General features: G+C 39.0%; 1 protein-coding gene across 1 annotated transcript in view; it reads right to left on the reverse strand.

The window, feature by feature from the left end:
- Positions 1 to 26,699, reverse strand: part of GPC5 (glypican 5) — a gene marked incomplete at both ends in the record, with an annotated part of 765,009 nt that overhangs the window by 142,249 nt on the left and 596,061 nt on the right. The window lies entirely within an intron of this gene.

A 26,699-nucleotide genomic window follows, 5' to 3' on the forward strand; every position in this document is an offset into this window, starting at 1 on the left:
CACACTGTGATTTGGCCTAAACCCACAAGAATCAGGTTTCTGTTGTTTTGGTTTTTTTTTCATTTTTTTTTACACTAGCGAGAAAATCCAAAGGGTGTTTTTATAAGTAATAGTTCAAGATGTTTTGGTCCCCTGCTACATTATGAATCATATCCATTAACTTCTAGAGAGCCTCTGCTCTTATGACCTGCTTTAGAGGATGAAAAAGAGAGACTGAGCAGGGCCCCAGTATGCAGAACCACATGCTCATTAGAGCGCTCTGGATGGTTGCAGCTTCTGCACCTCATCTGTGCCAGAAATAGCTGTCAATACACAAGCTTAACCTTGCAGAAAGCATCTTATCATTCTACTAAGGACTAGGTATTATTTGTTGCCCAGCACTTCTCCTGGGTCTCTTGTGGGTTCGAGATACAGTAATTATTCTGTGTACTTCTCCAAATGCTCTGTTACTCTGGGAGCAGTGTGCTGAAGCCTGCCAAACTGGGTTTTACAGCATGAAACAGAGGACATGAATGATATGCTGGAGATATGGCATGAAGACATACCATGTATTTTGAAGGCCCAGAGGTATTTCTTGGAAACCAGAGGACATCAGTCAGTGTTGTCTCATTCATATTGACTGTAAAAGCTATTCAGGAACAAAATATCCTCAATCTGTTTTGGTGTTTTGCATCAGAGAGAAAATTAGCAGCTCTACTCCAAAGATTGTTCTGGGGACCTAGTTATCTGACACATCCAATTTTGCCAGAAAAGTCTAGAATTGAGCACTTATAATGGTATTTTATACGTGATCATAAATCCTAGAGATTGTGCCTCTGCGGGCATAGCACATGAGCTCACTCTGCTTAAAAAGCGCAGCCAATCTCACTCCCATGGAACCATGTCCTATCCATTTCTAACACTGTTAAAATCTGGTATGGCTGGTGCCCTCAGACTATGATACGTTCTAGAAGTCCTGAACAGCTACTAGGTTAACATGTTAAATAGTTCTATTTTGATTTGAGAACAATGTTAGGCACTGAAGGCCAAAACTAAAATGTCACTATCTATACTGTTTTGTACTATATAGATTATAACTGTCATCCTTAGATAACAGAGATAAGTCATATCCTACCACATGACAAATTCTTGTTTGCTTTTACAGCAACCTACTTTTTTTTTTTTTACTAATATTCCCCTAAAAGTTATAGCAAATATGTCCATACAAAGAATCACCTCCTTCTTCCATATTTATTTAATTCTGCAGCATGCTGATTTAATTCAGTCTCCCGGGAAAAAAAAAAAAGTCACCAGCTGGTACAAGTCAGGTCTGGCTGTTTCTAAGCAGCTTGTGTGGATTTTCAAAGTAACCATGTAGATGGAATCAATTAATAGACGTATTAAGATAGCTATTTAAAAATAGTAATACACTTATTAAAGCCTAATAGAGAAAATATGAAAAGGCAAATCATGTTTATCATATTTTGAGAATCTATATTAGCAGTTTGATTATATTGAAAAAAATATTATTCAGTGAATTAAAGTGTCACAAACATCCAGATACATTGGAAATATAACTGTGAAGCTAACAACAAAATTCTACAACAGATGTGACATTTTAAAAGATTAATTTAATTATTTGAGTATCCACTGGAAAGGTAATTTGAATATGTCAGAATTTTTCCTGCTGCATTTAGCAGCACAATGAAGTAGCTGAAGTTACTAGAACTAGCTATAATCGGATTTCTAGAGGAAACTTTTCTAAACTTGTTTATAAAATAAAGAAATTGATGCTTTGGGAATTATATTCCATAGATATATTTTGTATCTACTCATGACCACATAATTGTTAAGTAGGAAAAGAAAACATGCGCATTGACCTTAGCTGTAACTTCACTGTCATGCATAGCATTATGTCAAGGAGTTTGGACTGATAGCTACAAAAATATCAACACAATTATGTGGGATGCTGTAAGTTTATTTTTTATCTAACCACCAAGCGAGAAAAATAAATCAGCTTTGTGAAAAAGCATAAGCCACGGAAGGCTTCAGTTCCATAGTCTGATCTGCACTTAAATGCAAAATTTCTTTATAATGGGAGAACAAAGGGCTATCTGTTAATTCCTTGAAAGCTGAAAATGCACACTGTACCTGTTTCTGAAACACAAGTTTCTCTGTCTAAATTTCTTAATCAAGGTACAAGACTTGTGTAGAATAGAAAAAAATCAACCTGAAGAAACTGCCTGCTCCAGGAGCAGAGATAAAGTTCTTTTGACCAGAATTTTTTTGACCTGATTAGAAAAGTTGATGCAGATTCTGCTAAAATTTTGAAAATAGGTCTGCACTCACTGGTAGTGAAGGTGACTTAGTTTTTTTCTTCTCCATTCTCCCTCCACTTCTTACCATCTACATTTCCAACAAAAAATAAGTGTTAGTTCAGAGAACAGGGATGCTACACAGTGGCCCTCTAAAAATGCAAACGAAAGCTTATGCCAACTGTGCAAAGACTGTCCTGACCTTTAATGTGTGTTATCAACTTGTTATGAGAACTTGCTGTGTGAACTGGAGCTTGGTACCAGGTGTGTCTTGTTATGACGTAGAGTTTAAGCATGTGATAACAGCAAGCGCCCTGAAAATATAGTTGAAAACAGAGGACCCAGACCTATAAACAACCCACAGATGGTCAATTAATTACTGGTCCTTGAAGAAGTACAACCTTGACAGTGGGGAAAAGACTGCTTTCAGCATACTAAAGAAAAGAAGGTAAGCAAGAAAAAACAGCTGAGCAACAGAATAAGGCACCTGCCTGGGAAAGTAACATCCTTGTTGTGCAGTGCATAGTTTAGGGTGCAGAGGCTAAAGGCTTTGGAATGGGGGTGGGGAGGAAGAAGAAGTAGCTACCACAGGAACTGCTCCTGCAGAATTGGTATGAGATCACTGGAGTAGTGAGGAAGCTGCCTGCTTTTCCTGCCTGCTCTAAGAGCAGCAGCTCTCTCTCTCTCTGCTGGCTCCAGGACCCCTTCATTCCTCAAGAACCTTTTGACCTGCTAAGGCCATTGTCCAGGACTGTGCATGGAGGGGGGTGTGTGGGCGTGCATGCGCATGCATGTGTGTGTGTCTGTCTTTCCCTGTAAATGCTATGTATTTCTTCTCTGTAACACTCAAACTTGCTAGTAAAGCCTTATTAGACATAAACCCAAATACAGTTTTATTGTTTCCTCCACTGCCTTTTACCTGACTCTGCGGTCTTCATGTAGCTTTATATTATATAGTTTGACAATGAGTAGGTCATTTTACATCCCAGAATATGTATTTTCTTGAATCCTAGCACCAGTCAAAATATTCTACACACTGTACGCTAGGAAAGTGTTAGGAATGGGTGACTGTATGTATATCCGTCAGTCAGTTTGGTATCTCGTAGCCAGGGGTCTAGTAATGTCTGTAACCACTAACATCATGATTGTCCCTGACTTACCAATTTGAAAAATAGCCTATTTTCATAAACCCTCCTTTGCAAGTCACAGGTAAGTCAGAGACAGGACTTGTTCTGCTGCTTATGGAAGTTTCTTCCTTCCTTGGGGGGTAAGAAGATAATGCCTCATTAAGGTTACGATGTCTTGATACACTTAACAAGTCTCTTAAATCCATTTTCTCTGTTTCAATAAATCTGACAAAGAAATTTGATGGTTATGTGGGTATGTCAGCAGTTCATTTTCAAGGGCAAGACAATCTTCCAACTACAAAGAAGAAACGCCAAATGAAAGCTAAATGACACAGTCAAAAAGAACAGGTAGGATTTGCCTTTACCTCAGGAAAATGTGATGAAAAACGCAACAGAGATTTCACACTACAGGAAATTAAAATAGCATCGTAGAATGAACGAGCTTTTAAGAGAAGTAACATCCCTGGTTTGTAGAGAACACTCTTGCTAGCTTCTAGCCAATAAATATTTTTGCTTTTGTTGCATCTTTCCTCTTTCCTATTTTTAAGAAGGTGAAATATCTTACCACAATTGAATAGGGTAAAGATTCCCAGTAGTGAAATCTATTACATGGTGACATAGTCTCCAAAGGGAAGCAGTAGTAGCTTTATTGCTAAGTACATTTAAATCTAGATGAGACAAAGGATGGGAAAATATTCTTTAGGGAACAATCAAGTGACTACATGAAATAGAAGACCAAACAGGTATTTTCAGCTCTAATTTCTACCATTAGCATCCATGTTACAGTATGAATTGAAGGTTATTCAGAAATTAATGTGTTACAGAGCTGCTAGATGGGACATTAATTATGAAAAAATTCTGCAGTTCACAACATTTTGCAAATTATTAAAATTCCAGGGTTAGTAATTTAACCATACTTAAAATAAAGTGTATATTAATAAGCACTGAGCTGCAGCCAAAAATATCCACCTGATTCTAAGTGGTTGCTTTTCACATAGCAACTAGAAAATTACATTACTAATCTGGCCTTTCCTCATAATCATAGATGTTGCCTAGAAATAGCATTTCAAATAGCATGTCAATGAATACATCTTCTGATGTTCTAATAGGCTGGAAATGGACAACGGAGACGGAAACAAGGAGAAATAGAAAATTGTTGGCTAATGAATATCTACGTAACAAAGGGTATTTTTGAAGGCCTGCATAGCTGAAATAATTATATGGCTGTAGGCTGTAATTAAGCATTATAAAAAAGGTGATACAATATATATTTTCTTCTTCTTTTTTTTTTTTTTTTTTTCACAAATGCAGCCAATTCAGATATAATAGAGTCCTCCTGACACAACTGAAGGAATTTCCCAAATAAAACATCCAACAAACAAGAAGTCTATCTCCCCATCTTTAACACTTGGAACAGGGTGAAATGGACTTCAGTATCACATTTCGGTTTCAGAGCCAGAAACTAATTTCCTCAGTGTCTGGAAGACTCTTTATTTTGTTTCTTCATTTGTAGGTAAGAGGGATGGGCAGTTGGGATCTGCTTTTGAGTCTGTTTTGGCAATAGGATTTCCCTTTGATTCTTTTGCACATAAAAGATGTAGCCTTATATATGAAAAGTGTCAACCAAGAAAATCAGTCTTGCCTTTTTGGTGATATGTAGTCAGTATTATTATAGCTTCAGGTGAGTAGTAATTCTTGAGCATGTTCTAGGAAGAGACAGATGAGTAAAAATCAGTGCAATGCAGTTCCATTATACTGACTCTGGCAGTGAGAGTGTGAAACCATAGTAACAGCCACCTATAGCCTTTCTAACATTAGAGAAGATCCATAGCATGCAAACCCTCCTCTAAATCACGTAGGAATGCTTTAATGTTTAATGTAGAACACTGCTGGCAGAATGTCGAAGATAGGACTAGAAAAGTTGTGGCCACATGCTAGCTGCTGTGACAACACCAAAAGCAATTCAGTAATACAGCATGAAGCAGGTGAAGAGGTGGGGAGCAAGGAAAGGATGAGGTTCATTCTTTCTGCAGGTTGCCATCTTCTTGACATCTGGAATGAGGTCAACGCTGCAGTCTTACAGGACGGAGAAGAGAGCAAATTTTGGGTGGACTTGAATTATTACTTTGAGGCTTTCAGGTATGTGTTGACCTGCCCGTGGTCCCATGTGTTAGCCTTGCTGCTGATCACTTGGTGGGCTAGCTAATGCCTTTGCCCATACCTCCTTCCCTTTCATATCCTCCTGCTTCTGGCATATATATAGTAAAGCAAAAAAAATGCCTACAAGCAGAAAAAAAAATACAAGTTACTGTGCAGCTTACCAAGCAGTCTAATTCATGTTGGTTGAAACACAGCTGGTGAGGGAGGAAGAACATTTTATTAAACTAGCAATCAAATTATTTAAACTAGAATGAGATTTTATGTTTCACTTACTATCATTTTTCTTACAGTGTGAGTTTTATTAATTTTTAATGCTTAATTTGCAGTTTTTAACTTCAAAGAAAGTATAAAAGGAATATTCTGTACTTTTTGTAGAAAACTGCTTCATGTGTTCTGAAGTTCCCACATATTCTCATTTGTAAAACTCTGTCCATTTACAGGCGGCTTACGACTCCCATAGGGAGCAACCAAATATCTTTCTATTTAAATAAGGTTCTTACTGAAGGCTAAACCTAAAAGTGCCCTAATAAAAAATAGGTTCTGTTATCAGTCTTTCTGTCCCTGGATGGCCTCTGCTTTCAAATAAAACATGTTGATTTACCAACCTAATCCTTTGCTGGCACCAATATAATGCTAGTCTGTATTAACTGCAGGGGTGGTGGTGGAAGAACCTGGAAAGAGCACTGTCAGAAAATGTGGAGATCTGATCCAGAGGGAACAATGTTTAAAATTTACTTTACAATGGGGACTTTAACCTTTTTATTGTTAGGGTTTTTTGCTTTCCTTTTTTTTTTTTTTTCCCCTCCGATAATTTCCAGCTGTATTTAAGACTGTAGCTGAAGTTACTATAGTGATTCATCTATGCTTATAAATAATAAGGTTATGTTACACATAATAAATGCAAAAGTAGGGGAACTTGGCACTGGAATTTTGTTAGCTTTAATGTCCTGATACACAGAAGGACGCCAGACACTCACCCAGATGCTCTCTCACTCCCCCTCCTCAACAGGACAGGGGGAGAAAATAGGATGAAAAAGCTTGCTGGTTGAGATAGACAAAGGGAGATCACTTACCAATTACTGTCATGAGCGATATAAACTTGACTTGAGGAAAGGTCCCTAAGAATGATCAGAGGGCTGGAACACTTCTCCTTTGAAGAAAGAGAGAGAGTTGGGGTTCAGCCTGGATAAGAAAAAGCTCTGGGGAGACCTTATTGCGGCCTTTCAATACTTAGAAGGAGGCCTATAAGAAAGATGGAGAGACATTTTTTACCGAGGCCTGTAGAGACAGAACAAGGGGCAATGGTTTTAAATTGAAAGAGGGTAGGTTTAGATTGGACACAAGGAAGATATTTTTTACGATGAGGATGGTGGGACACTGGAAACGGTGGATGCTCTATCACTGGAAGTGTTTAAGGTCAGGTTGGATGGGGCTTTGAGTAACCTGATATAGTGAAAGATACCCGTGGCCATGGCAGGGTGGTCAGACTAGATGATCTTTAAATGTCCCTTCTAACCCAAACTATTATGATTCTATGAAAATTAATGGAATTTATAGGCAATTAAAATAGATTTGGATAGTGAGAAGTAAAGGCAAAAAACCCCAACACTTCCCCCCCACCTTTTTCCCAGATTCAACTTCACTCCTTCATTCCCAACTCCTCTACCTCCCCCTTCCTCAAGCGGCACAAGGGAGATGGGGCATGACGGGGGGGATCGCGATCAGGTCCATAGCAGCTCCTGCTCTTTCCTCCTCACACTTTTTCCCTTCTCCTGAGTTGGGCTCTCCAGGGGCTGAAGTCCTTATAGAAATATCCATGTGTCCCACTGTAGGGTTGTCCACTGGCTGCAGTGTGGATATCTGCTCCAGCATGGTTCTCCATGGGTTACAAGGTGTCATGGTTTCGGCTGGGATGGAATTGACCTTCTTATTGGCGTCTGGTAGAGCGTTGTGTTTTGGATCTGGGTTGGCAGTAGTGTTGAAAGCACACTGCTGTTTTTGGTTGTTGCAAAGTATTCAAGGCCTTTTCTGTTCCTTATACTTCCCTGCCAGTGAGTAGGTTGGGAGTGCACAAAAAGTTGGGAGGAGACACAGCCAGGACAGCTGACCCCAGCTGGCCAAAGAGGTGTTCTATGCCACATGATGTCATGCTTAGTATATAAAGCTGGGGGAAGGTGAAGGAAGGGGAGACATTTGGAGTTGCGGCGTTTGTCTTCCCAAGTAACCATTATGCATGATGGAGTCCTGCTTTTCTGGAGATGGCTGAACACCTGCCTGCCCATGGGAAGTAGTGACTGAATTCCTTGTTTTGTTTTGCTTGCATGTACGGCTTTTGCTTTACTTATTAAACTGCCCTTATCTCAACCCACAAGTTTTCCTTATTTTTCTGATTCTTCTCCCCATCCCCCTGGGAGGGGGGAGAAGCGAGTGAGTGGCTGGCTGCATGGTCCTAGTTGCTGTCTGGGGTCAAACCACAACACAAGGGGACAATCTGTTTCACTGTGTTCTCCTCCACAGGCTGCAGGGGAATCTCTGCTCTGAGACCTGGAGCACCTCCTCCCCCTGCTCCTTCTCTGACCTTGGTGCTCATACTGCTGCTTCTTCCTTTTTACCCTCCTCACTCTGCTCTCCATCTGGCATTCTTCCATTTCTTAAATATGTTTTCACAGAGGCACCACACGCATTGCTGATGGGCTCAGCTGTGTCTTGTAGTGGGTCTGTTATGGAGACAGCTGGAACCAACTGTGTCTGGCCTGGGGCAGGCCCTGGTCTCACAGAGACCACTCTGCTGCCCACCCGCTAACAAAACCTTGCTGCCCACACCCAATACAAAACTATATGAAGTGGGGTAACCAGTCTGGCCTTCTGGCCAAGTATTAATTCTAAAGATCAATCTAAAGCAGTTTTATTTCCTTTCAGATCATCTTCTGCAGCTCAGAGGAAGTCACCTTGTGAAGTCCATCCCTTGGAAAGGATACCAGAGTGTTTTTTGGCTTCTCAGAGCTACGTTTCTCATATTACAGGTTCCTGATCCTGCCTTACATATGGGTAGACAGAGTTCCATGAAAGGCAAATACTGACATTTGTGGTGTTCCCAACACTATTTGTTTAAACACTGATCATGCACATGTACGTGACATTTCCTAAAAATGAAGGACTAGATTACTGAAAGAAATCTACAGATGATAGATTTTTAGCCTATATTTCTCAGTTACATAATACACTGGCACCCAAAACCATTCTGGAACTCAATGTGCATTTCAATGGCGCAACTTGAGATACCAGAGGATCTCTCTACCCAATACTGCAATAAGGGTTTTGTATTTTGGTGGTTATTGTTATGAAGAAAAAGCAGAACAAATATAATTCAGCCAGAAGCTTGTAATATTTCTCATCATGAGATGGTGAAGAGAAAGTTAATGTAAATTTTATTTCTGTTCCCTGCCTAAATACATTTTTTTTTGTGTTTAGATACCTAAGGCTCTTCTGAATTCAGAAAATAACTCAAAATATATTGTTATATTGCTATATATTTACAAACATAACATAATAAAAAACAATTGCTGGATTTTAGCTCTCAAGGACAATGCAGGAACAGAAATAAAAGTCATCATCCAAAAATTCAAGAGTTTGTATGTGCATAAATTACGATACCATTGCCAATCATATTCTGTATCATTTTGCTTCACCTTTCATAGAATGCCACTGTATTATTATTTTCTTTTGGCTCCTTGAGTTATTATTAATAAGATAACCATTCATCTTTTTGGCATAATGAAAGGTATTATGAAGAGTTTTTTAATGTAAAAAGTTTCGGGAAATAGATGTTGCTTGGGAACATGTAGTCCTTTTAAAGTCATTTGAAAAAGTACAATGCCTTAGTTTCCTGCTAAGATTTATGTTGAAACTGATCTTTCTACAAGATAATGGAAGGATGAGCTAAAACAATGAGATAGTCTTTAAGAAAGAAAATACTCTCTCTGTACCAGTTTAGCAATACGGCTGTAAAATGAAATGCTCGGTTAGACTGCTTTTTCACTTTCTTGCCTTTAGCTTTCCGTTTCCATGGGTTTAGTGTGAGAAACTTTTTGCTGAGCCTTATCTAATTTTTCATTTACACTTTCAGAGTACATAAATTTGTTCTTTGATACTAAGGGAAACTTAGTTTACTTACTGGTTACATAAAGACAATCTGAACTCAGAAAATATAATGTATATGGTGGGTTTTTGTTTTGTTTTATCATTGCTGATGTTTTAAGAAAGCCATTCATCCATATTCCGGAAGAGATCTGGATAAAGAAATTGTTATTACACTTAACATGAATCCTTCAGAAACTTCTTTTTGCAAATTTAAATCACTACATTGTAACTAATAAGACAGGAATAACCTCTGTTGAGAAGCTAAGTATTTCACAGTCCTTGGAATATTTGCAAATGTACATTTAAATCTTCCTAGGAATGATGGGAACTCTATGCTATAAATTCCTTTAATACTAGAACTATAAATATTACTTTACGAAGCCTGCTTCTGCCTGTGTTTTATAGCTTGCCCTGATTTGGCTCTCCTTTTAGAGATACCACATATTACCTGTGAAAGGCATTAGGCTTTTCCTTCCTAAAACTGTGTGCTGAGTATCATTCCAGACATACAAACACAACTCTTAATAAAAAGGGTTTAAACATGCGATCAGTCACTGCTGAAACCGGGCTTATTTTCAGTCAAAACAGGAACAGAATTAAATCAGAAATTAATGAGAAAAACTTCCTGTAGTAGAAAAAAAAAAAAAAAGTTGTATCAGAAAAATGTCAGCTGGAAAACAAAAATTGGTTATTCCCAAAATAAGTTATTTCTCAGATTCTGTACTACCTAAGCTTTACCAAGTTAAGAGTATAAAGTCATAAGAGCAGGCACAGTAAAATACAGCACCTCTAATAGCAGGCCATAACTTATATGTATGGAAGAATATAAAACAGGATGTGTATAGGGACTGGCCTTGCTCCTCCACTTCCAGAAATCAACAGTGTGGGACTTCTATAGCTGGAACTCATATCTTGAATGTGAAGTCTGATGGCCACAGATAGACCATTCCTCCATAAACTTGTTGAATCCTTTCTTGACTTTTTTGGAAGGTGTAATATCTTGTTTGTTTGTTTGTTTTTGTTTTTTTTTTTCACTCAGTACATTAGAGATGCTTATTTTAAACCTATTTCCTGAGAATTTCTTTAGATCTTTCCAGGTTCTCATATTGTATGACACAGTGATGATATTCTTCATTTACCTCCATCATTTGTAGCCCTCTTATATACCACCCAGGGTCATGCAATGTTTTCTAAAGGAGAGATAGAAGAGAAATATAGTGTAATAGTTGCAAAAGGGAGGCTTTAAACTCAATCAAATGGGAAGGCTTTGCCATGCATCTTTTTTACACTCCCTGGGAGGAAGCCAGCTCAGCAAAGAGTAAGTAGTAGCTACTCCTTGCTGGCATTTTCCACTAAATTGTAACTGTGTGACTATGGAAATGTCCCTTTAAGAAAACAAACGAACAGCTGCCTCGCACGAAATCTCTTCAAGTACTTGTAAAATATTCAAATTCTTATTCTTTCTGCTTATTATCACTCCACAAATTCTCACTCCTGAGTCCATTTGCCATTATCCTCTATTCTCTTCAGTGTTAAGTAATGCACTCTTTGGCCAGAAAGAACACTTTATTTTTCTGATTTATTTGTTCTACAATCCTTCCCTCATCCTCCAATATTTTCTCTTCCATCTCTATTATCAGCTTGATAAGGGTATATTGTCATCCAACCACATTTGTCTTCATTGTAGTTGCCCTCAAAATTTTCGTCATTACTCCCATGCATCTTAGGTGCATTCAGAGGTACGTGACTTGCCTTCTGGAACCTTTTCTCGATTTCTCATCAATTTCTTAATTTCTAGCTCCTGGAAAATCCATTACTTCTGTCCACATCTTTTTGTTCTAGACTCTCTCTCCTTTGTCAAGCAGTTTGCTTATCTTCTTTAAGCAGAGCATAATGATACCCTCAGATATTTTGAAACAAAAGGAACAGAACAAAGTTATTTTATTTTTTATTACAGGTTTCAGGATCACCCTACAATTTCTAATACTGACTGAATAACTTCTTTTTATATACTCAATTGCTCGTCATTTGATGTTGTGAAATGAAGTAAATGTAACAGAGCAACATGTTATTATTCCCTTGTTACAAAATTTAAAGTACTGAAGGAAAGCATACACTTGAAAAAAACCAATACTAAAAATTTAAGTTTGATGGTGTGCCATATTTTGTTTTGGAAGAATGTTTGAGACATGCTAGTACAATAGCCACAAGAAACTTGCTTAATGAGATCAGTTCCCTGGAAAACGTAGGTGCAGACTATTGGAAAGGCACTTCCTCTCTCCTCTACAGTTCTGCACGGAGTAGCAGTTTTTTGTTTGTTTGCTTTGGTTTGAGTTTTTTCCCCAAAGAAAACTAAAATAAAGACAGGGCTTTGGTTGTGCACATTAATAGCTCCTTTGAATACTCATATAACTCACAATAACAGTGCAAAAGTATCCCTCCCCTACCCCTCTCCATTTTATGGTTCCTTATTTGCCTAGTCTGCTGCAGGTCACCATTTGGGCCAAGGCCAATTATATGAGATCCAACAAGGCCAAATATTGGATCCTGCACTTGTGTCACAACAACCCCATGCAGCGCTACAGGGTTGGGAATATGTGGCTGAAAAGCTGCTTGGTGGAAAAATGACCTGAAGTTGTTGGTTGACAGCCAGCTGAATATGAGCCAGCAGTGTGCCCAGGTGGCCAAGAAGGCCAACAACATCCTGGCCTGTATCAGGAATAGTGTGGCCAGCAGGAATACGGAAATGATCCTCCCCCTTTACTAGGCACTTGTGAGGCCGCACCTCAAATACTGTATTCAGTTTTGGACCCCTCACTACAGGAGGGACATTGAGGTGCTAGAGTGTGTCCAAAGAAGGGCAATGAAAAAACTGGTGAAGAGTCTAGAGAGCAAGTCTTGTGAGGAGTGGCTGAGGGAACTGCGGTTGTTTAGCCTGGAGAAAAGAAGGGTGAGGGGAGACCTTACCGCTCTCTACAACTACCTGAAAGGGGATTGTAGTGAGGTGGGTGTTTGTCCCTTCTCTCAAGTAACAAGCGATAGGACAAGAGGAAATAATAGCCTCAAGTTGCACCAGTGGAGATTGGATATTGGGGAAAATTTCTTCACTGAAAGAGTTGTCAAGCATTGGAACAGACTGCCCAGGGATGTGGTTGAGTTACCTCCCTGGAGGTATTTATAAGATGTATAGATGTAGTGTTTGGGGACATGGTTTAGCGGTGGAGTTAGCACTGCTAGGTAGATGCTTGAACTTGGTAATCTTAAAGGTCTTTTCCAACCTAAACATTTCTATGATTTTTCAAACAACAGTAGAATAATTTCAAGTTTCATTCTGACTTCTTCTGGACTGCCAGTAAATTTCTGACCTTCCGGTTATGAAAAGCAGAGGATGCATTATCATATAATTCAACAACTTTAATAGAAAAATATATTTCCTGTGGTTTACATCCAAACACGAGATAATAATAGTCATTTGTACAATTTGCTGAATAAGAGACTTGGTCCTGCTATTCCTGTTTTCATTGAAAGTCCCTTTGTCTGCCAGTAAGACCCAATAGCAATGTTGGCACACCCTATGGCAACAGCATTGCACTGGATGCACTTTCTATAATTCAGCCATGAAGACCACCTTATTGTCACCACAAGTTAAGAACGTAATACCTACTCCAAAGAACCACCCGAGAGTCTGAAACAGAGCATAGAGAAGAAGCATTAGTCTGCAAGGACTTCTTTATTTCCTTTTCTGCACAGTTATTTTTCTGAACAATAAGGGATTTTTTCTCTCTGAGGAAGATTTTGGTGTTTTCCAATATACTGGAATACTCAGTGTATTAGGGGATTCTCAAACATGGATCTACTTCATTAATACTCTGGAAATCTTCCAGAAGTACTTACAACAATTACAGTAATACCAAATGAACTCAACACGAGTAAAGTTATCTCAAGATGTACTAAATAAACTAATAGTGGTTGGACACTCATTTTCTACAGATATTGAACTCACTGTAGGATATTTCATCTGAATTAAAACAAGGTGACATGTAGAATGCTCAGTTAACTTATGGAGGGATCAAATACCATTTTCAGTTATCACCTATGGAGAAGCATACCAATTAAAACTTATAGCAAGTATGTGGCAAACTACATTCATATTTTTTGGTGAAGAAGTTAATGACAGAATAGAGATTTTGTAAGTCATGTTCAATGGTAAAGAGGAAGATAAAAATGTCACCTTGGCATTTTCCTTAAAATGGGAGTGCTTGGGAAAATAGGAATTTCCCATTCATCACAGAATCACAGAATCACAGAATCACAGAATGATAGGAGTTGGAAGGGACCTCTGGAGATCTCCTAGTCCAACTCCCCCGCCAAAGTAGGTTCACCTACTCTGGTTGCACAGGATGGCGTCCAGGCGGGTTTTGAATGTCTCCAGAGTGGGAGACTCCACAACCTCTCTGGGCAGCCTCTTCCAGTGCTCTGCCACGTTCAAAGTAAAGAAGTTCCTTCTCATGTTTAGATGGAACTTCCTATGTTCAAGTTTGAGCCCGTTACCTCTTGTCATATCACTGGGCACCACTGAAAAAAGACTGGTCTCACTCTCCTGTCACCCTCCCGTTAAGTATTTATAAGAATTGATAAGATCACCCTCAATCTTTTTTTCTCCAGACTAAAAAGACTCAAGTCCATCAGCCTTTCCTCATAAGAAAGATGTTCCAGTCCCCTAATCACCTTCATAGCCCTTCGCTGGACCCTCTCCAGCAGATCCCTGTCCTTCTTGACCCGGGGAGCCCAGAACTGGACACAGTACTCCAGATGCGGCCTCACCAGGGCAGAGCAGAGGGGGGAGATAACCTCCCTCGACCTGCTACTCTACTTCTATTGTTTATAGGTATGGCCATAAGAAGAGCAGCTAGAGCCTTGTGGATTAAGAATGCCAAACTTTCCAGTAACATCTCAAAACTGGAGCTATTTAATCTACTTTTGGTCTGTAGAAAAAAGTTTGAGTAGGTCAGCTGTCTTTCCCTGTCTTTAATATGTAGGAATAAGAAGGCAGAAGGCCAGCAGTAATCAAGTAGTCCACAATACATCCTTCATCCAGCACCACAAGACGGGAAGAGAAAGCGTCAAGTCATCTAAGAATACTTTTTTTGGTGCTTCACCAACAGGCACAGATATTTTTTAGAATTCATTTCTTGTCTGCGATTGCGCATAGATAAAAGTTATTCATTCCTGAAAGCAGGCATGCTATCCTATTTCAACTTTCTATAAGGAAATTTTACTGGACGTTTATTTAATCTCTACCACTACCCCAGTATTAATAATACAGTATTTAGCAGAGCAGTAGGCTGTGTAGGAAGAGGTTTGTCAAAGGGTTGTAGGCAAAAGTCAGCCTGTCATCAACAAGGGACCAAATTATAGTCAAGCTGTGTATTGTAGTGTGTGTATTCTACAGTATTTATGGTAGGGGTGAAAGAGAATGTGCAGGTTTTTAACATCTGACTCCCTCAAGAAGCTTGGTGTGAATAAGGACTAAAAAGCATTTTAAATATCCTTAAAACCAAACAAAAATCTCATTAGATGCCTCAGAGGAACCTTTTCTAACACTCTCTTGCACAGCGGTTATAAGTTTTTATTGGCCAGAAAAATAAAGAGGGAAAAACTAAGCCTAAATTTAAATATTGGAAATTGAAAACACAAAATGATGAAAAAATATTAAGTCAAAAGCCAGATAAAACAAACCTGTTATGAAAGTTCAGACAAAGTAGTCCCTAGCACTGCCCATTGTATCATGGTGTGCTAACTATATAGTAACCGTATGTTATGTTAAAAAGAAGAGGGGGTTTAGGTATCTAGATGCAGATTAGTTACCTAAACTTATATTATACATTAGAATAATTTCTTAAAAACTGATATTTCTACTTTTTTTAAAGGCTGAATGTGACTTACATGACGAATATTTTCAAGAAAGCTGGATTCAATATATAAGCTGAATATTTGACACCATTTAAATGAAAAAGATCTTTAAAATAAATTTACATTTACCTATTTATTTTTTACTACTACAATTACCATTAAATACGAGCCACATAAAAGAGAGTAAGAATATAATAGAATCTATCTTTGGATAGGACAAAGAATTATAAAAATTTCAATCCTGTCTCTGCTGAGTTGATTAAACATCCACTATATACTTTCAATTTACCATGCTGTTTTGATGCCAAATGAATTCCAGACTTACCATACCAATTTTTATCATGGGAACTTCTACTTATTTTGCAGTATAACATAATTTAATAAAAATATTTTTTTCTAAATTGTCTAACAGAAACAGATAGCTTAATATGAATATACCATTACCAATTAAATAGGTAATACAAGAAAAAAACACTGGGTACTTCTTGATAATGAGGACACCCAAGAATTTTCCAGGTCCTTTGTGACACAAAGTACTTTTCTTATCGAACAAACAGGGAATCTATTTCACTCAAATTGATTGCCGCTGCTCAAAGGGGAGATATTGACTTCTATTAGCCTCTTTTTGCTTTTAGCTTTTTCTTTCATTCTGAAAATCTTCAAATAAATTGTTTCAATTGACACACACAAAAAGAAATAAAATTCTTTTGCCTTGTGATAGAACCTTTTCTACAAATAACAATATTCACTGCAGTCATAATGTGGAAACACCAACAGGGAAATAATTCACATTGAAATATTAATTTCACAGTGTCCAGAAAAATAATAATAATAAAAAAAACATCAATGACAAATATAGAAAGAAACAGTGAAAAGATGCAGTGGTCAAATGGAGCCCTTGTTAGAGAACTACAAACTTTTCAATACCATTTCCACTTTCCTTCTAATATAGAAACAAAAAAGATGACTGTTTTTTAGGGTTTTTTTTTGTTTGTTTGTTTGTTTTTTTTCTAAAGCAGGTAGTTTAGTGGAGGTGTTTATAGACACTAAAGAACTAATGAGGTGACTTTCAAGTAGCTGGCCATATTAAGCTGCACTTGGTTCATTGTTTCTGTCATTTTTATAGTTCAGTGTGCATATGTGATTGGCAATGGCAGCATCCTGTATGCTTTCTGAGCATTCGGGATCACATCCTTAAAAATTAAAAGGCTACAAAAAAGGTTAAAGTTTAATTTTTTTTAATGCTAATTAAGTGTACCAAGTAATTTAAAAACAAATGCCACAGATGTAAGGACCAGATTTGTATACTCTCACTGATAGTGAATACCATTTTTACTTCAGTTATTCACACTCTTTACCAAGGGTGATGTTCCTCAATAAAATATTAAAAGTGTCTCAAATGAGTCTCTGAATGTGTGCAAATATTTTTTTCTAAAATATACAGAATTATGAGGGTTAGTTGGAATAATTATTTGGGTTTCTATGTTGTTTTAAGTACTGATGGTTTTTTCCTACACATATCAAACCCTACACCCTATGGTTTAGTAGGAATTAAAATAATGATAGGAGACAAAAAACAAGACTAGTTATCTTTTATTAATTAAAACAATGTCAGAATGTAACAGGAAGAAACCTTGGGAGATATGTAACAGGAACAAGAAACTGATGTATTTCTTGCTGGTTTTTGTATCAGTTTGAATGTTTTCCCTGTTACTGTAAGGAGAGAAAATGCATTTCAAAACACCACAATCTTTTTAGTCTAAAGTATGGGTAAAATCTCTTATTTGTCTCTTTTTTTTTTTTTTTTTCCAGCTGGAGGAACGAAGCCATGACACTGAGAATTTGCTAAAAATGTAGTGTCTGTAACACAAGAAATAATATCTGATGATTCCTATACTGTCCTTTTAAACATCTCGTTTTGAAGAAGAATGATAATTTCCGTCCTATATTATTGATTCTAATAGTTAAATGCAGGCATAATCCCCCAAATATGAAATTTCTATACTCCCTTATAAAATAAGTTTTACTAATTGTAACAGTCTTAATATCGATAGAAATCCTTTCTGAATCTTACTGTGTTCTCCTATGACTATGAATTCCATAGTCTAACTTCTGAAAAAGCTCATGTGGAAGAAGGGAGTTTACAATAGGTGGAAGAAGGGGCTGACCGCTTGGGAGGAATACAAGAATGCTGTCAGGGTATGCAGGGAGGAAACAAGGAAAGCCAAGGCAGCCTTGGAATTGAACCTGGCGAGGGATGTCAAGGCCAACAGGAAGGGTTTCTTTAAGTATATAGGAGACAAAAGGAAAACTAGGGAAAATGTGGGCCCGCTGTTGAACGAGACAGGTGCCGTGGTGACAGATGATACAGAGAAGGCAGAGTTGCTGAATGCCTTCTTTGCTTCTGTCTTCACTGTTCGGGCCAGTCCTCGGAAGACCCAGAGTTTGCGGGTAACAGAGAAAGTCTGGAGGAAGCAAGACTTTCCCTTGGTTGATGAGGAACAAGTTAGAGATCAGTTAGATAAACTGGATATCCACAAGTCCATGGGGCCTGATGGGATGCACCCTCGAGTGCTGAGGGAGCTGGGGGAAGTCATTGCTGGAACGCTCTCCATCATCTTTGAAAGGTCCTGGAGAACAGGTGAGGTGCCTGAGGACTGGAGGAAAGCCAATGTCACTCCAGTCTTCAAAAAGGGCAAGAAGGATTAAACGGGAAACTACAGGTCGGTCAGCCTCACCTCCACCCCTGGAAAGATGATGGAACAGCTTGTTCTGGGTGTCATCTCAAAGCACCTGGAAGAAAAGGTTATCAGAAGTAGTCAACACAGATTCACAAAGGGGAAGTCATGTCTGACTAATCTGATAGCCTTCTATGATGGTGTGACAGGATGGGTAGATGAGGGGAGGGCAGTGGGTGTTGTCTACCTTGACTTCGGCAAGGCTTTCGACACTGTCTCCCACATCATCCTCAGAGGCAAGCTTAGGAAGTGTGGGTTAGATGAATGGACAGTGGGGTGGTTTGAGAACTGGCTGACAGATAGAGCTCAGAGGGTTGTGGTCAGTGGTGCAGAGTCTAGTTGGAGTTCAGTAATGAGTGGTGTCCCTCAGGGGTCAGTACTGGGTCCAGTCCTATTCACTATATTTATCAATGACATGGATGAAGGGATAGAGTGTACCATCAGCAAGTTTGCTGATGACACAAAACTGGGAGGAGTGGCTGACACCCCAGAGGGCCGTGCTGCCATCCAGCATGACCTGGACAGGCTGGAGAGTTGGGTGGAGAGGAATCTATTGAAATTCAACAAGGGCAAGTGTAGGGTACTGCACCTGGGGAGGAATAACCCCATGCATCAGTACAGGTTGGGGGCTGACCTTCTGGAGAGCAGCTCTGTGGAAAGGGACCCGGGAGTCCTGGTGGACAACAGGATGACCATGAGCCAGCAATGTGCCCTTGTGGCCAAGAAGGCCAATGGCATCCTGGGGCGCATCAAGAAGAGTGTGGCCAGCAGGTCGAGGGAGGTCATCCTTCCCCTCCACTCTGCCCTGGTGAGGCCACATCTGGAGTACTGTGTCCAGTTCTGGGCTCCCCAGTTCAAGAAGGACAGGGATCTGCTGGAGGGGGTCCAGCAAAGGGCTACAAAGATGATTAGGGGATTGGAACATCTCTCCTATGAGGAAAGTCTGATGGACTTGAGTCTTTTTAGTCTAGAGAAAAGAAGACTGAGGGGGGATCTTATTAATGCTTATAAATACTTAACGGGAGGGTGCCAGGGGGATGGGAACAGGTTTTTTTCAGTGGTGCTCAGTGGTAGGACAAGAGGTAATGAGCCCAAACTTGAACATAGGAATTTCCATCTTAACATGAGTGGGAACTTCTTTAGTTTGAGGGTGGCAGAGCACTGGAAGAGGCTGCCCAGAGAGATGGTGGAGTCTCTGACTCTGGAGACATTCAAAACCTGCCCGGACGTTGTCCTGTGCAACCTGTTGTAGGTGACCCTGCTCTGGTGGGGGGGTTGGACTAGATGATCTCCAGAGGTCCCTTCCAACTCCTATCATTCTGTGATTCTGTGATTCTGTAACTAGAGACTGAGGTATGTATTAATAAAAAATTCTGATGAAAGTGTTCCTACTTCTAACAAAATATTTTATGAAATTGTCACGCGTCTGTTCTACCTCAAAGAAAAAATGTCAAGCCCTGCTTTCTTTCCTTTTGAATTCCATTTTTAAGTTTTTGCATAAGAAGATCTCCATTTATCCTCTTAAGATGGCAACTTCTACCTTTCATCACTAACTTATTCATAGAATTTAAAGCTACAGAACAGGGTTTGAAGTGTTTGCCAAATGCTGGCATAAGTGATAAATTACAGTTAATTCTACTTTCTAAATATTTTTTTTTTCAACATTGGGAAGAGCTCGAGCTTCTGTTTCATTGGATGTTAAAGCCTCCTTCTGGGTAATTTCATCCTGTCATCATCAGAGCACCAAAAGGCTCCAAAAATATTGTTGTGTAACTTCCTTTGTAATAAAGATCCTGCCACTGCAAAAGAGATAGAAATGTACATAGTAGAGTAAGAGACTAATCTTACTCATAATGATCACAGGAACCAATAAAGTAGCAGCAATGCTAATGTCAATCCAATATAAATTACAATAACTAAGCTTTAAGTCAAGTCAAACGAAGCAGTGCAGACAGTGCTCTGCAAATGCTTTAAGAATATCTCTATGGATAGGTTAAGGTTTGTCTAAAACAAAGAAAACCGTTCCCACCAGGAGTTAGTTTTACAATGTATTTTTGTAAAACCTTGTCTTATTACCCCTCTTTGTAGCTTTTCATCTCTCCTAGTGACATCTCTTCTTCTTTCATGGGACTCGTCCTCTGACATGTCAAAGGTCAGGACTGGGTTCACCTACTGAACTAGTGTAATTTTTCCTTTGCCCCAACTCCCCCCATGAGCTTTAAATCCAGTTCAAACCAAAACCCAGTATCACCAATAATTGAAGCCAGAGTTGATCAGCATCAACAGATGCATATTTTTTAAATGAGATCACAGACTTAGTCCATACATAAAAGGAAAAATAAAATTCAAAGTAAAGACAAGCAAATATTTTATGTCCTCCTCGTATTGCAAAGGACAGTTTTGAATCAGGTTCCAGCCTATGAAATATCTGATTCAACAGCCTTATCAATTAACACTGGTTTTTTTTTGTCAAAATTATTTGCCCTTCTCATCCCCTAATCAAAAAAAATGATATAAAAATGATAAGGAAGTCCCAACTGTCATTTTAAAACTAAAACAGTTTCTTGGTGACAGCCATAAAACTACAGTGAAACAAAGGTTTGTCATTCAAACTTTATTTTGTTTCTTTTCAGTATTAATTTGAGACCATTCTTATTTAAAACTGTATAACTAATCCCCCAAACTATTAGTTTCAAAATTAGGAGGTAATATTATTAGAAAAATATGCTTAGTTTTACACATTGTAAAGCTGTGTCTGTTCAACAAATAATGGAGTTTCTTGTGGATGTATAGAGCTGTTGACACAACTGACCTCTTCCAGAGCTGTCACAGCTTGCAATGTAAATATGCATGAGATCCACATTTTTAAGCTGATAAAAGGCAAATTCAACATATTTGAAAAGTCAGGCTCAAAGGTAAGTGCTGAATCAATGAAAAGGCAAAGATCATCGCCAGGCACAATAACAGAAGATGCCTGGAATTTGTTCAAGGACAAACTTTTAGATAAAATGAGGGACGTTATATTGGCAGTGGCTAATTATAAAAAACCATAAAGAGCACACATTCCCATCTAATTTTATTAGTTCACAAAATATTGTCTCAGTTACTCAAAATCATCTCAGCAGAGAGGCTGAACACGTGAACAACAAATAATCCCAACGTTGACAGCACAATAATAAAGGTACTGTAATCAGAGAAATATCAATATTTACCTCATTAATTAACCTCCTGCTGAATTTTATGCGTTATGACAATGTTTTTTCTAAGTGTCATCTGAGTGGAATCTCAGTAACATACCAGATGGAAAGGGCAATACAAGTGTGGGGGTTTTATTAGTATGGTTTTACTAATATAGAAACTGCAATAGGGAAAGTGAAACTTCAGGCATGTTGTTATACATATTACCAACATTAACAAACCCAGCACAGCCATTGTCCTAAAAACACATAAGAAATATAAACAGATAAAGAATAAGAACAGTAAGAATATAACATAAACACAGCAGCCCCCCAAAAAAGTGGAAATGATTTTCTGTATCCTTGTCTTTATTTTCCTTTATTGTGAAACAAAACAGGGGAGAAGTAATGGGAAAAAGGGAAACTGCAGAATATGATCTGCTGGTAGAGAAAAGACAAAAACTAGAAAAAAATGATAAAAGGAATTTAGTGATACAAGAAGATGTTAAGGAATGCCATGCTGATTTTTGCTGTGGAGAAATTAATGAGGCAAAATGAAGTGATCATTAAAACACATGTATAACACAACAATACAAGAACCATGATACTGGATCAGAACAAAAGTCTTTCTTTGGTCAGTTGCAGATACGTAGGTAAAGAATATAAGACTCAGGGCAAGTATAAATTGATCTTTCCCTAGACTGTCCCTCAAAATCTGACAAATGGTAGTTTAACAACTTGCTAGGTGGAAGAATAAGTACATGTAAGTGATTCATGCAATAAACTATATACCTGACATCATCGTTGTGCAAGATGCTGCTGGTTTTGTGATCCCAAACAACGGGGAGACAGTGATCAGGAAAACGGGACACGAAAATATTTTGCTTTAACTTTCATTCCTTCTATACCTGCCATGTAGGAACACAATTCTAAATCAGAAAGTGCAAGCAGCAACTGGCTGTGGGAGAATGGTCAAAAGTGATGTGCAAGCTTTGTGCTGACAAGGATGGTGAAGATATGAGAAGAAAGCTTGGGATCCATGAGAACAGGGAATCCAGGAGCCATTGACCTGTTTTTTTATGAACCAGTTCATCAGCCCAATTGCTTAATGAAAAATAAGCTGCTTTCCCCTTCTTTCCCATAGTGCTTTTGATGTACATGATTACATCGCTACATTACATTCAGCAGTCACTGCTGAATCCGTGAAGGCAGGATGATGCTCCCTGAATTTCTGTCATACTGAATGAAACCCAAACTCAAAGCTGGATTTGGCAGAACCCACACAATTGACACTACTTCTATCCATATGTTTTATGATAATTCTACATGTGAAACTCCATAAATTTTTCATTTGAGTTTCATGTTAGCAATTTAACCTTGTTACAAGCAGAAATCCGCTTTCTGTTTTCAAAGTACAGGTACTTTATTGTAAAGATAGCATGTTCATGATATTTGCAGATCCAAGTGGTACAATTTGGGAAAATCCAGAAAAAAAGCCGTAAGGGTGACAGAGTGCTAGCTCCTATGGCTTATTAAGAGAGATTTAGTAATCAGAGTTGTTATAGCCTGAAGAGAAAACTGAAGACATGATAGCAGTCTCAATGTATGTAAAAAGCTCCTGTTCTCAATACCCATAGTGGAGAAGACAAAAAGTATCAGCCTTAAAAAAAAGCAAGAAAAATTTAGGCTAGGTTTCAAGAAAGATTTTCTATCACAAAGGCTTCTAAGAACTAAATAGGTTGCTGAGCTATCTTGTAGACTCTCAAGATTGGCATCCCTTAAGAACAGATTTAACAAAATCTGTCAGGAATGACCTTTCTTGTTTTGACAAAGATTAACTCAATAAAGTGGAAGGATACCCCTCCAACTGCTGTAGCTGTGACTGTAGCTCCTTATTTCACCTGGGAGTAGGTTGCACATGCCTATTAAGGAACAGGAAAAAATGATGTTAAGCATGGCTTGAAAGACATTAATGCTTAAATACTGCCAGACATTCAGCTTTCACAAAAGAGAATGAATATATTTACATGGGGATAACCTATTTATTTCATTTACATTAAAAAATCAGTCTCTTTGAAAAGAAATTGCTACTTGTAAACAGGTTGAGCCTCTAGCAATATTTATGGAATGAAAATTATTATTGTTGTATAACAAGGAAACTCAAATTCCATTTGTGGAGTAACGGGGTGTCAGGGTTGTGCCTGTGCACAAAGCCAGCATACTCAGCCATCAATTCTCTGAGTGGTTCAGGAGCTTCACATTAGTCATCAGCAAAGATGAGACAAGGGATTGATGTGAGACAAGGTGGTTGACTGAGCTGCTGTCTGGTTTCAAAACAATGGATTTGACTCATCACAGGACCTCTTCAGGTGGGAATTTCAGACAGTCCTGGTACCAGGTCTTTCATCTAGGTAGCTCCTACTAGACCTGGACCTATTGATAGGTACCATTTTTATGGATCGATGTACTAATAAACATCCTGGGTACAGTGTCAAACTGTCACAATGACTTTCCCAGACAGGTCTAGCTGCACGTGGCTAAGATATTTCTAAACAATAGAATTTTTTCCCACAGATACAGAAATGTTCATTTCAGACAGTCTTTTGTACATAGTTGAGAAAATTGACATGTTTTTTATGTAGTTTAAGATATTCAATAGAAACGGATTGTGTAAACCCTGGAGCAATTATGTAGGACCTCTGACCTGCTTGATTATAAGAATTCAGCAAAAGCCAAGTTTGGGGAATCTCAATGAATGTCTGTGTGACTGACCTGTTAATTTAAAATTTGCGAATAAAATTGCATCTTTTATTACAGTTTAGTTAAAAACTTCCACCAATATTCTGATACAATGGGCAATGAGGAAGACAAGATTCCTTCTCCAAAGAACTTTCACATGTGAGCTATAGAATAAATCCTCTTTTAGCAATATTCTAGAACATATTTTAAGTTGTTTTTAAATATATCATTGACAAAAAAACAAAGAAATACATGTCATTGTTACTTTTGGACAATATAGGCTGTGTTTTTTTTTAAAAAAAGGAAAGCTTTCATCTTAAAACTTCAGCTTGTTATCTAAATTATTTATTTTCCCGTGCTTTCAATGACTTATTCCTGAAAGTCTTCCCCCAGTCAAGTAAAGGCGAATGTAGTTTGGCAACACCTTTTGATACTTAAGTTACAAAAAGGAGAAGGGCAGTATTTGGCTGACAACAAATGCTGTCATTTGGCAACAAATGCCAAAAGAAATCTGACAAAAAGTCTGGAAGGTCATACTTTTGCTACCAAGAGAAGAAACTAAATTTGTTTAGTCTGCAAAGCAAACCTAGAAACAAATCCATACCCTGATACAGTACAAAATAATCAGCTCTGATGACCTTATCCTTCTAGGATGAAAGAGAAATTTATGTATACCAAATAATACAGTAATGAATGTGAATCCAACAGGCAGCAACTATGAAAACACCTTTTAATAACCTCCAGCAAGACTATTTCACCCCCCTAAAAATTCAACAGACTACCTAAGGAAATTAAACCCCACTCAGGTACATTCATCCAAGCAACAAACAAAGAAATAACGTGAGTGAGGGGATGGAAGCAACATGCCATTAGTTACCTGCCACTATCCATACACTATCGTTCCTTTCTCTTGCTCTCTGTGACACTTCTGTGAACTGCAAGCCCTTAGCAGTGTCACATTCTTCTTACGTGTTTGCTTTTTATTTCAGCCTGCAGCCGAGCCATGTGATGGCAGGCAGAAGGACAGAATGGCCTCCAGGGGCAGCTGTCTCTCTCCCTTATTCCTCTCTGGTTCTGGGGCCTGGGGAGCTCCATGGAAACACACCGAAGACACATGTAGTCTCAGGGCCCTGAGGTTACCATCCATGCTCATTGTCCCTGACAGATCTCACCTAGGACCCCTTGACAAGGGTCCACAGACCCCATTTTGGTGGGCCCTGTCTTGTCCCATGGGAGTGCCCATGCCCAGCCTCCCCTCTGTTCTGCCTCCAGACAGGAAGGGGCCTGATGCTGTGGGGAACTCATCTCCCTCTTGGGCCCGCACCACAGCTCTTCTCAACCCTCATCTCTGGCACTGTCCGCCTCCATGGTAGCCCAATGTCAGGGGATGTCTGTCGCCCTGTTACTTGCCCGTTGAGCTCAGGCCCTGTGGGACCATGATTTACTGGGGAGGGTCTGGCCATCCCTGGCATCCCCCATGGTGCTGTGGATATGCGCTGCTTGTGGATATAGCTAGTCCTCCTGGCCACAAAGCTCAGGTTGGGACCAATTCCTAGATCAGCCTGACTTTTTGCCCTCTTCACAGAGAAATGCCATGAGTGGCTGGAAAGGGAAGGGCTCCCTCTCCCTGTTGCTGTCTCCAACACCCAGATGCCACATGGACAGGCTTCAGGCTGCCGAAGATGGTCTATGGGAGATGGGCACACACCTGGGTATGTGCTGTCCTGTCATGGTGCTTGGGGACAACAGGATTGCCTATCCACATGTTGTGGAAAGCTGCATCCAGCCCCAGCTGGGGCTGTGCCACTGGGGTGCGTGGGACAGGCACCAGTTCTCAAGGTCGCCCTCTGATGTCTCTTTGGATGCTCACCGTCTGAAGCTGCAGAAAGAATAAATGATCTTCCAATTGAAATGCTACAGTAGAAAAGAACCTGGATTGGAAAGCTGTCTGACAGTCAGATTTGTGTTAATGGAATCACCCCTCTTTGTGCATCACAGTTCTATAGAGACTTTATATTTTGTGGCATATTTTGAGTATAAACATGTTTGCTCTCTTAAAGTAGCATGCACTGACAGATTTCTAGACTTATTATTGTACTAGTTTTAGCTGGGATAAAGTTCATTTTCTTCATAGTACCTGGTATGGTGCTGTGTTTTGGATTTGTGCTGAAAAATGATGTTGATAACACACCCATGTTTTAGTTATTGCTGAACAGTACTTTCACAGCATCAAGGCCTCTTCTGCTTCTTACACTGTCCAGCCAGTGAGTAGACTGGGGGTGGGCACAACGCTGGGAGGGGACACAGCTGGGACAGCTGACCCAAACTGACCAGAGGGAAATTCCACACCATATGACGTCATGCTCAGCAATAAAAACTGGGTGAAGAAGGAGGACAGGGGAACATTAGGAG

Source organism: Vanellus vanellus, assembly GCF_965231255.1.
Source record: "Vanellus vanellus genome assembly, chromosome: 1".
Lineage (NCBI taxonomy): Eukaryota > Metazoa > Chordata > Aves > Charadriiformes > Charadriidae > Vanellus > Vanellus vanellus.